General features: G+C 40.5%; 1 protein-coding gene across 1 annotated transcript in view; it reads right to left on the reverse strand.

Moving 5' to 3' along the window:
• FREM3 (FRAS1 related extracellular matrix 3) overlaps positions 1-12,121 on the reverse strand; it is a 93,692-nt gene that overhangs the window by 57,305 nt on the left and 24,266 nt on the right. The window lies entirely within an intron of this gene.

Below are 12,121 nucleotides of genomic sequence, written 5' to 3' on the forward strand. Positions count from 1 at the left end.
TTTTATTAAGGGGATCGCTGATGGCCATATTTTGGTAAGGGGCACACTGATGGACATATTTGGTAAGGGGCACACTGATGGCTATATTTTGGAAAGGGGCACGCTGATGGGCACATTTTGTTGTGCCCCTTAACATAAAATGTGCCCATCAGAGTGCCCTTTAACAAAATATGGCTATCAGTTTGCTCTTTAACATTAAATGTGCCCATCAGAGTGCCCCTTAGCATAACATGTGCACATCAGCATGCCTCTAATTTTATCTTAACCTGCCTGGCGGTATTCCCGAGTCTGACTCGGGGGTTAGATTTTCATGCTGCGAGCGGTAACCCCGAGTCAGACTCGGGCTCGCTTCGCTGGATCCACAGGGAGTGTTTACTTACCTTGTCCCTGGATCCAGCGATGCCACCGCGCTGTGTGAGCGAGCGGGACCTCGCTCGATTCACACAGCGTCCTCCTGTGCCGCCGATCTCCGTTCCCTGCGACGTTACGACGCACGGGATCGGAGAACGCCGCCAAATTCAAAAACGTAAACAAACACATTACATACAGTATACTGTAATCTTATAGATTACAGTACTGTATGTAAAAAATACACACCCCCTTGTCCCTAGTGGTCTGCCCAGTGCCCTACATGTACTTTTATATAATAAAAACCTTTCTTTCTCCCTGCAAACTGTAGATTGTCCATAGCAACCAAAAGTGTCCCTTTATGTCAAAAATAGTTTTAGAGCAGCTAAAAAACAGCGATAATAAATTATAATCACTTGCAGAATTGTGCGATAGCGATTTGTGGGGAAATTCGTCATAAAAAAAAAAAAAAATGACAGCAACAATTCTGCAACTGAGCAAATTTCAGTGATTTTGATTTGATTACATTATTGAATAATTTTTATTATAATTATATTATTATTTGTTATAATTATTTATAAGTATTTATTATATTATAATTTATAATTTTGTTTTTAAAAAAATGTCATACCCGGGATGCCTATTAGAATCTTGTTTGGTCAGATTTAAGTGAGTTATTTCTAAAAATTACAGACCTACAATATAAAACGCCAAATTTCCTTGCAAATAATGGTACCGCTTTCAGCACCTTTTTTCTGAAAGAATCATACCGCCAGGGAGGTTAAGGGGCCCTCTGATGGGCATATTTTATGTTGAAGGGGAACACTGATGGGCACATATCATGTTAAGGTGGCACTCTAATGGGAACACCTGATGTAAGGTGGCACTGTGATGGGGAAACCTGATGTAAAGGGGCACTCTGATGGGAAAGCCTGATGCAAAGGGGCACACCTAATGTAAAAGAAGCACTCTGATGGGCACACCTAATGTAAAGGAGCACTCTGATGGGCACACCTGATGTAAAGGGGAAGTCTGATGATGGCACCTAATGTAAGAGGACACTCTGATGCGGACAAATGATGTAAGGGGGCACACTGATGGGAGACACCAGATGTAAAGGGGTCTTCTGATGAAGAAGCCTGATGTAAGTATGCTCTCTGACGATAATATCTAATGTAAGGAGGCAGTTTGATGGGGACACCTGATATAAGGGGGTGCTCTGACGGTGGCAACTAATTTATGGGGGTAGTCTGATGGGGGCTCCCAATGTAATGAATTATTCTGGTAGGGGCACCTAATGTAAGGGGGAACACTATTGGGGACATTTACATTTACAGAATATTACCAGAGTGTTTGAAGTAAACGTGCCAAAAAGAAGACACGTATAATCTTTTATGGCACAGACTTGTGATTTGGACCCCAGCCAGAATTTATTTTTTAGTGACTGGAGCTCCTTGAATTTTAATTCACTACCCCTGCTGTAGATCATGCTGCTGTAAAAAGATGTAATTAGCATACTTCATTGCCTAGAACATGTCTAAATTTAAATAAAACTAAGAAGACCACTCTCCGAACTCACCATTTCTTAGACTGTAGTAACTTGTGATTTACAGCATGCTAATACTGGCCACCCATACTAAGGCTGACAGATGATAACATAGCCCTTGAGTGATATATTGTTTTGTATTAATGGCACTGAAAATGGGATCTTTGGAAGTGTGTTTAGCTCTGGTGAAAATGTCAAAGCCCAATTTGCTTTTTTGCTCCTTGTTGTTCTACAGGATTTCAACACAATCTAAGATTAAACAAGCAACAAGCAGAGACTTGTAAAGGTATATCTTGTATTAAGGTGGCTGACAGATCCTAAGCTCAAGATGAATGTGTAATACACTGCTGAGAACTTATAGTTAATGGGGTGCTGAATAATCTTCAGTTCCGATTGTTTACTGCCTTGTCACTACAGGTTCTCTTTGACAAACAGTGCAGGAAATAATCCAAAGTGACAGCAGAGTACAGCATTTGTTTGTACCCCACTTCACTAAAAACCCAATTTCTGGTGGCCCAATCCCATATTTTGTTATACTTGCTATATGACTGATGTGGGGAATTTATAGTCATCATGGATTTAAAAAAATTGCACAGTGACCACATACATACTGTATATGAAGACTGTGATACTGCCTACATTGCACTTAATACCAATTAAATAATAAAGCCAGTCAATTAAATAAATGTTAACTTTGTTTTATCTAAAATGTCTCCAGCCAAATGTTTATTACTGGTTATAGACCTACTGTAATGGGAAGCGATTGAACCGATGTCAGGTTTCTATTTATTTTCTGTACTTATTGCAGAGATTTTGCACTTTCGGTGTGGTCACTAAGAACAAGGATATGTCATATTCTGGTCTGGTCACCAAGACCAGAAGTGAGGTTAAATCACAGAAATGCAGGTGGCAAACAAAACCTAACAGAGGTTATAACCCTTTCCCCATTGTCGAAAACAGTTAACAATGTATTGGCTGGAAGTTTGGCTTTAAACTGCAGTACCATTGAGTACTTGTAAAGCAGTTCTCCCTGATTAGACTTTAAAAAAATATCCTTATTCCCCAAAAGCAGTCATAAAAACAATAATTAATGGCCCTGTAATCTATTTTTCATGAACCTATTTCATACTGTGTTTTCTGTCTCCTTGTAATGTCCTCCTCGATTTCCTGAACCTCTATTTTCCTTCACACTTCCTGTGGCCATTAGTACTGGTCATGTGCATTGTTCTATGAACTCTACAAATTTCATATTCCATTATCGTCTATAGTCTATTTCAGAAGTGAGCAAGCGAGGATGGCTATGTTCCTACATACAACAGGACCATGGAGAACGAATGTATCCGTCCCGCAACATGTAGTCAGATCACAAAAGCAAAAAAATGTTGAGGTTTGGATGTAGCTGAGAGCAAGAGGAGGTTCTATTAGTGCTCATTTACACTTGCGTTGACTTCAACACATATTAAAGCGCCTACCACATCAACATGCTTTTCTTATGTGTTTTTGATGCTTCTGTGATGCTTTCGATGAGGCTTTAGTGGTGCTTTTTTGAAGCTTTAATGAAGCTTGGCCGATGCCCCGTGTGTGTGGATATCTCATACCTGCAATATCTCCAAAACAAAGCAAAGCTAAAGCTGAATTAAAGCCTCTCAAAAGCTGCAGGTGCCTCAAGCGAGCTTTGTCATAGACTTCTATGGAGGCTTTGAAGATGCTTTGAAGCACCACTAAAGCGACATAGGTTATTATTTTTAAAGCGAAGCAGAGCAAAAGCAAGGTATAAACAGGACTGTAAGCTAACCATCTTATTTAGTGACAGGGGCTTTTGACTGGCGTTCAGACAGCCATGTTTTGAAGCAAGTATAAATGAGCCCTTATCCCGAGGGGAAAGCCGAGAACCGGCTCGGCAGCTTTTCCCCCCTACACACGGCCGGTTATCCTGGCAGGAAAACTGTCATGAGAGCTTTGGCCGGGAAACCCAGCCGTGTGTATGCTCCACCGCAGGCTTTCCCAAAAGGAAAACTGCCGGGAAAAAGACCGCCAGGAATTGCGGCAGGAAAAAAGAGAACATGTCCTAATTTCTTCCGCCGGGTTTCCCGGCGGTTTTCCTGTCGGAAAAACTGCCATGGAGCATACACACGGACATTTTTTCTGGTCAAAAACTGTCGCGTACACAGGGTAATTTTTCGGATTGTAAAAAACGTTTTTCAGGGTCTAGAAAAAACAAAGTTTTTTTCAACTTGATCAAACAGCCTTGCCTACACACGATCGTGAACAAAAAAAAATGCTCTAGCAAAGTGCGGTGACGTACAACACGTACCACGGCACTATAAAGGGGAAGTTCCATTCGGATGACGCCACCCTTTGGGCTGCTTTAGCCGATTTCATGTTAGTAAAAGGCGATTTGCACTTTTCTGTCTGTTACAGCGTGATGAATGTGCTTACTCCATTACGAATGGTAGTTTTACCAGAACGAGCGCTCATAACTTGCTTCTGAGCATGCGCGGATTTTTCACGTCGTTAAAGCCCACACACGACCATTTTTTACAACCAGAAAAACGACAACGTAAAAAACGTCGTGAAAAAATAGAGCATGTTCGAATTTTTTTTTGCCCGTTTTTCAGAACCCGGAAAATGCTCTGAAGCCCACACATGATTGTTTTTAATGACGTTAAAAAAAACGTAATTTTTTTAGAACCCGAAAAATGGTCGTGTGTAAGCGGCATTAGGGTTATGAATACATACTTCAATGGGCTTTTTTTTAACACAGTTTAGTCCCACTTAAACATTGCTAGATCTTGTGTATATGTCCTTTGTTATGTATAAGTATTTAAAGTATAAGTAATATGTTTATTGGCCTTTAATAAAAAAAAAAACACTGGCTATGCAGATCAAACTACAGACTAATATTGCTGATTCTGACTATCAGTTCATATTGTCTAGAGTGTGTGTGGGGCTGGATTAGCTGTCTGGCTTAAAAATTCTATTTTCGCCCAACATATGCTGCATTCTTTGTGTGGCATCTACACCAAAGAAATTCTACTACATGTGCAGGTCAATGTGAGTTCCTAAGATGTTATGTAACTGTAGCAAGAATGGACCCATTTACTTTTGTTAATGTACATTTATCTGGTTTTACACAAGTCTTAACTACAGAAAAAATCTAAGGCCGCGTACACACGATCGGTTAAACCGATGAGAACGGTCTGATGAACTGTTTTCATCGGACCAAACCGATCGTGTGTGGGCCCCATCGGTTATTTATCCATAGGTTTAAAAAATAGCAATCTTGTTTTAAATTTAACCGATGGATACCTAACCGATAGAAAAAAAAACGATCGTTTGTAGGCACGTCCATCAGTTAAAAATCCACGCATGCTCAGAATCAAGTCAACGCATGCTTGGAAGCATTGAACTTCGTTTTTTTCAGCACGTCGTTGTGTTTTACGTCACCGCGTTCTGACACGATAGTTTTTTTAACCGATGGTGTGTAGGCACGACTGACCATCAGTCAGCTTCATCGGTTAACCGATGAAAATGGTCCATTAGACCGTTTTCATCGGATGGACTGATCGTGTTTACAGGGCTTAAGGGTACTGGAGCAAACATGAAGCTAGTACTTATGGCAATCAGCCAGTTTTTTACTTTACACTCTGGGAAACTCAAGCAAAAAGTCTGATTGACCGTCTTGGGATTTCTTTCTTTTGTTTTCTTTAAAGAATAATTCCAATTTTCTTCCTTCCTACAGTAGTGTATGACATCATGTTTCCCACTTTATAGTGCAGGTTAGGTCCTGCTTTTCTAGGTAAGGATCCATACAGGTCTTTATTTAGCAACTGCATTCTTGCTGACTTCTGTTTGCGTGCAGGAGCTTCTCTGAATCCAAGGTACAGTATATAAGGTTACAATAATATTGTGAGGATGATATGTTCCCCCACACACATAGAGCTTCCTGTACAGCAATTCCCAGCCAACTGCCATGATAGGTAAAAATATACAGAACATTGTGAAAAAAAAGTAATCCTGTTGCTAAAGAACAACTTTAAAAGCAAGCCATACCTGTAAAAGAAAACAGGACATATTCACCTTTCCTGTTATTCATGCAGTTGAACATTACTTTGATGCTGAGAAATCTTCTGCTGAAGTCTAAAGGGAAACTGGTACTTTCAGTGCCTAACTCCTGGGTACCCCACAGCTCTTAATGGTTCCTCTTTTGGACCTCAACATTACCACTGTACTGTGTGTTAGATGGAGATGTTCTAAAGCGAACAGGTTGCTTTAATCGCTAAAGCCATTTTTTTTTTGTTTTGGAGTGTTGTCATTCCTGGAGAGATTCACCTTCTCTATTAGTATTGGTGACCATTGTCACTGGGAAATGTGGTGAGGCTAAATAAAAGAGGGGATTTTTCAGACAAGATGGGAAATCTTCCTACTGGGACACAGCGGTGGCCCGTCCATTAAGGGGTTCCCGGGCGCCGCTCCTCTCTCCACACCACCCCCTATATGCAATGGGTAGATTCATGCATAGCACAAATCTGTCCACGGCTGCCACGGCCACGCTCTATTCATGCGTCCGGCCCCTTTCAGGACACAGAGCGCATGAATTAGAGTGGCCAGAGGCTCTAATAGGCTTCAAAATAGGGTGGGCTCGAGTCGCAGAGAATGTGCTCTGATCCCCCCCCCCAGGTGTGTTACAACAGCGAATGAATATGGCAGTGAATGTGCTTTTTTAACATTTCTTGCAACCTAATTGTATTTAAGGATTACTGGTCTTTTTTAATGATCTGTGTATGTAAAGAATATATATTTTTTAAAAATTTTCATTTTTACAATGCAATGTTATAGCAAGTTGCTACATGACAATAAAGGAAATCTAAGAGCGTAATAAAGTGTAGGTTGATAAATGAAAAACAATGTAGAAATCACAGTATGTTCAACAATGTAAAAACTCACAGTATATTCCATGTCCCCAATACTGAGTAGAAAGTATATTACATAGAGAGACATTTTGAAACCCATTACAAGAATTATAAAACAGAGATCAAAACCATAGAGACACCAGAAAGGTAAAGAATATTTTATCATTCACAGTTAGGCCTCGTACACACGATAGGTTAACCAGAGGACAACGGTCTGATGGACCGTTTTCATCGGTCAAAACCGATCGTGTGTGGGCACCATAGGTTATTTAACCATCGGTTAAAAAAAAGCCAACTTGCTTTAAATTTAACCGATGGATTCCTAATCGATCGGAAAAAAACGATCGTTAGTAGGCAGAACCATCATTCAAAAATCCATGCATGCTCAGAATCAAGTCGAAGCATTGAACCTAGTTTTTTTCAGCACGTCGTTGTGTTTTACGTCACCATGTTCTGACACAATCGTTTTTTTAACCGATGGTGTGTAGGCGCGACGGACCATCAGTCAGCTTCATCGGTTAACCGATGAAAACGGTCTATCGGACCGTTCTCATCGGATGGACTGATCGTGTGTACGAGGCTTTACACTGCAAATGCAGCTCTAGGATCATAAAACTAGCATGTTTCATTGCCAAGAATCTGTCTAAATTGAAATTTTAAGAGGCTTTTACCTCCCTTTCCCAGTTTATATTTACCCTGCAATGAAGTCAAGCCCTGAGTCCCTGAACACAGCATATTTATTGCATGGGTAAGTTCAGTACCCTTATTATTACAGTTTAAATGCATTGCTTTATTTTTAGAGGCAAGCAAAGCACAGGAAGGGACAGGACTACGATAACTGAACTGTGAAATTGTCTTTTGCCACAATTTTCCAAGCTCACTGTTGTGTCTTATAATAACACAGCTATGTCATATGTAAGTGGCAGCCACTTACAATGAAAAGAATAACACATCTCATGTTTCATCCAGACAAATCATATTACAGGGATATACAAAATGGTAGAGGAGGAGAATCTATATTATTAGTTGTTATCGTAATGAAGAAGGATTGAATTTAGTCATTCCACAGTTGTTCCCAAGTAAAAAAAAGGGGGCTGCTATTTTCGAAATTGTGCTAATTACCAAACATGCTCGTATTGTTAGTATATTGTTTGGCATTAGATTACGTCCTCTTGTTTAGAAACTCTACAAGAAAAATGCTTTCATGCCTTTTACACAAAAATCTTAGACCGATTAGACAAATCTTAATGGGGGTGTTAGCGGCATTTATAAAGGTGATGTTTTTTCAGTGTGTTCAGCACTTGATAAAGGTCGGACTTTGCCTTATACGTGGCACAAAGTATGATCTGTGATGACAATTTTATTGGGATTAATGTACGCCCAAGTTTTTTTTTTGGACTAAGTGCATTGCCACCTCTTCTCTCATATGAAGTCAATTTTAAAATAGAGCTGCTTACACAGATACAATGTAGATCTGGCTTGAGTTATGGAGTGATATTCCTTAATCTCTGTGAGTTCTTTGGTTTAATAATGAAGTAGAGTTCTTTCTTATTAAGTGTTATCCTAATAAGGAAGATAGTATTTTCTTATTAAGGCAGTGATGTCACACCGGGAACATTCCCGGTGTGACATCATTACCCTAAAACGGAAATACTTTATAAAGAAGGAAGTACAAATTACCCAATAAACACATTCCCCCCCATCCTTTAACATGAATCCCCCATGTGCTTTGCCTGATTTTCATCACTAGTGTCTGTAGGATCCTATGTTTTTGTGCTAGAAGTAACACCCTATAACACAGGTCACTGTAATTCTTATCCTTGGCTTAGAATATCCTTATGAGTTGACCATTCTTACTGGGTATGGAAACAAAGGGGTAGATCCACAGAGATTTAAATCCGCGCAGTTTATCAGAGATACGCTACGCCGCCGTACCTTACCTGGCGGAATTTCGAATCCTCAACAATTTTGCGCCGTAAGTTACGGCGGCGTAGTGTATTTCTGGCGGCGGAATTCAAATCGGCGATTAGGGGGCGGGTTTCATTTAAATGAAGCGCGTCCCCGCGCCGATTGAACTGCGCATGCGTCATCCTGAAACTTCCCGCTGTGCATTGCGCTAAATGACGTCGCTAGGACGTCATTTTTTTAACTTAGACGTGAGTTACGTCCATCCCGATTCACGGACGACTTTACGCAAAAAATAAAAAAAATTAAAATTTCGACGCGGGAACGATGGCCATACTTAACATGGCAAGTCTATCTATACGCCGCAAAATACCAGCTTTAACTATACGCCGGAAAAAGCCGACTAGAGACGACGTAAGAGAATGCGTCGGCCGCGCGTACGTTTGTGGTTTGTTGGAAATAGCTAATTTGCATACCCGACGCAGAAAATGACGAGAACGCCACCCAGCGGACGCCGAAGTATTGCATCTAAGATCCGAAGGCGTACGAAGCCGTACGCCTGTCGGATCGAACCCAGATGCCGTCGTATCTTGGTTTGAGGATTCAAACTAAAGATACGACGCGGGTAATTTGAAAGTACGCCGGTGTATCAGTAGATACGCCGGCGTACTTGCTCTGTGGATCTACCCCAAACTGTGTGGCTAATAATTATACAGAAAAAGATCTGCCTCTTTGACTCTGCCACCCATAGGAACGTGCCTACTGTGCCTAAGGGTAAATCCAGCCCTAGCCATGTCACACTAGCATTGAATATTATAAACTAGGGCTTTGAAAGAATGGACTTTATAGGCATACTTAAAAAATGAAACAACATTTATTTTCTCAAGGTTATAACAACAAGGTACTAGACAAACATCGATGTTCCAGGGTGCTATGTGAACTTTTATTTTATCTATATTGAGACTTCGATGTGTTTGGTCCAGTGATCCCTTTTCACCTTGTGAATTATACCCTACTATATCTTGCTTATAGACTTACTTTGGGACATTACTAGATCATTGCCTGGCTCACATGTGTTTTACATTCAGGTTCTACCAGCTGATGCCCTTGGTACTTCCTACCTTAAGTACTTGATGTAGAGACATTTGCCTCACACATATAGCAATATTTTTTTAGTTCTTGACTCAAGTCTGCCTTGTATAGTCCTACTGCTCTATCAGGGTTTGCATCCATTAGGGTGTTCTTCCTCCTTGACAGCAAAGATGCTGCTCCAGCATGTATTGATCTAGCTCCAGAAGAAGGGCATCTATTGGTGTACAAGCTACTTGTACCTTGAAAAGCAGTAATGACACCATCTGAGTTTGCTCATGTTATCCATTTCTGATTACTCATAGGAATTGACCTGTTCAGGTCACTATATATGTTATTACTTTTGGGTTGTTTGCCTTACTCAGAATTTCCCTAGGCCCTCCATTGTATCCTTGGAGTCCTTTGGACTCTGAATGGATGGTGGCATGGGGAAGGGGTTTTAATCACTTTTGCACTCTTATATGTATTTTTTCTGATGTTTGTCTAATACCTTGTTTTTATAACCTAAAAGCAGGGTTCACCCTCAAAATGAACTTTTTAGCTAACCTATCTCCAGCCTTAATAAAGGCTTGTAGCGTTGTCATTTTTTTAAAAATGTGTACACTTACCTGTCTTCAGCCTCACTTCCGGGTCTTCTTCCTTGCGGGGAGTGGGCGTGTCGCTCCTTTTTCCCGACAGGGAGCTCTGCGCAATGTCTCCTGGGAGTGAGTGTTGACGATTGACGTGCGGGTAAGGCGCGTCATCGCCTTCCGAAAATATCCGAAAATATCCGACGGGGACTCTGCTCTTTACGGCGCTATACGGTGCCTGCCGTGTAGAGCTGACTGCGCAGGTGCCGTAAAATGCTGAGTCCCATCTCGGATATTTTCGGAAGGCGTGACGCGCCCGGAACCCGGAAGCCGAGTGAAAAGAACGAAAAAAAACAGTACAGCGGAAAAAAAAAAATCCAGCATACTGTTGATGTCAGCAATATGCGGGAAGTAACGGTATATAGATGTTTTAGGGTGAACTCCCGCTTTAATAAAATAATTGTTGTAATTTTTTTTAAGTATGCCTATAAAGTCCATTCTTTCAAAGCCCTAGTTTATGATATTGAATCATAGGACATGGGATAGTTTACTACGCTGTCCACAGCGCCACCCTGTGGTCGACAGCCCTTATATAGATTGTTCACACTAGCATTGAAATAGAGATAATATTTTTCAGGTGATTTGTAGATAGCTAGAGTTGCTTTTGTAGACTACTATACTGGTGTATGAAACTACAAATCCCTGATGTTCCAATATCATCAGCAGTTGCTTTGGATAAAATGACTAGTTACTGACTATGTCCATTTTGTAGCTACTTTCCCATACTGCAAAATTCACAGAATAAGCTAAAAATCATTGGGAATTTCTGCAACACAGATTTTTCAATGACTACAGTTAATTAGTTCAGTGAAAAAAACAAATTCTGTAACTGCTACAAGTCACGTCCACAAAACTTCAAGTGTGACATGGGTTTAGGGTCCTATACTTCATCTTTGGTAATGATTAGTGTTGAGCGGAATACGCCATATTCGATTTCGCGATATATCACGAATATATAGCCGAATATTCGAGAAATATTCGCTAAAATCGAATATTCGTGATATTTTATCCAAATGAAATTTTTGCGAAATTTCGCTATTGCTATCGACAAGTGCGGTAGGAGAACTCTGATTGGCTCATGCTGAAATCGAATATTCGTGATATATTATCGAAATTTCGCAAATGCGAATGCGAAATTGATTGCGGAATTTCGACAACTGTGGTAGGAGAACTCTGATTGGCTCCGATGCAAAAGAAGGGCGGAGAAAGTATTCGCTAATATTCTGAAATCGAATATTCGTGACATTTTATCCAAAAAACAATATTGCGAAATTGCGCTAATGCGGATGCGAAAATGGTAGCGAAATTTTAACAACTGTGGTAGGAGAACTCTGATGCAAAAGAAGGGCGGAGAAAATAATCGCGCAATATTCCTATTGCCGAATATTCGCATTGCGAATATTCGGCAATATAAAATGATCGCTTCAGCTACTCGGCCCAGTGTCTCTAATCATACCAGCAATGCTTTTAGACGTCGATGGAGATCACTAGGATGTGATCTGTTTTAAAAATAAAATTGAAAAAATGCGAATATTCGGAATAGCGAATATTGGCCGCGAAATTCGATATATTCGCGAATACTCGAATATGCCATATTCGAGCCGAATATTCGCAATACGAATATTCGTGAGCAACACTAGTAATGATCAAGTCCTTGCTGCAATGTCACCCACAGTTGTCACAACCTGCAC

Source organism: Rana temporaria, chromosome 1 (genome assembly GCF_905171775.1).
Source record: "Rana temporaria chromosome 1, aRanTem1.1, whole genome shotgun sequence".
NCBI classification, from domain to species: domain Eukaryota; kingdom Metazoa; phylum Chordata; class Amphibia; order Anura; family Ranidae; genus Rana; species Rana temporaria.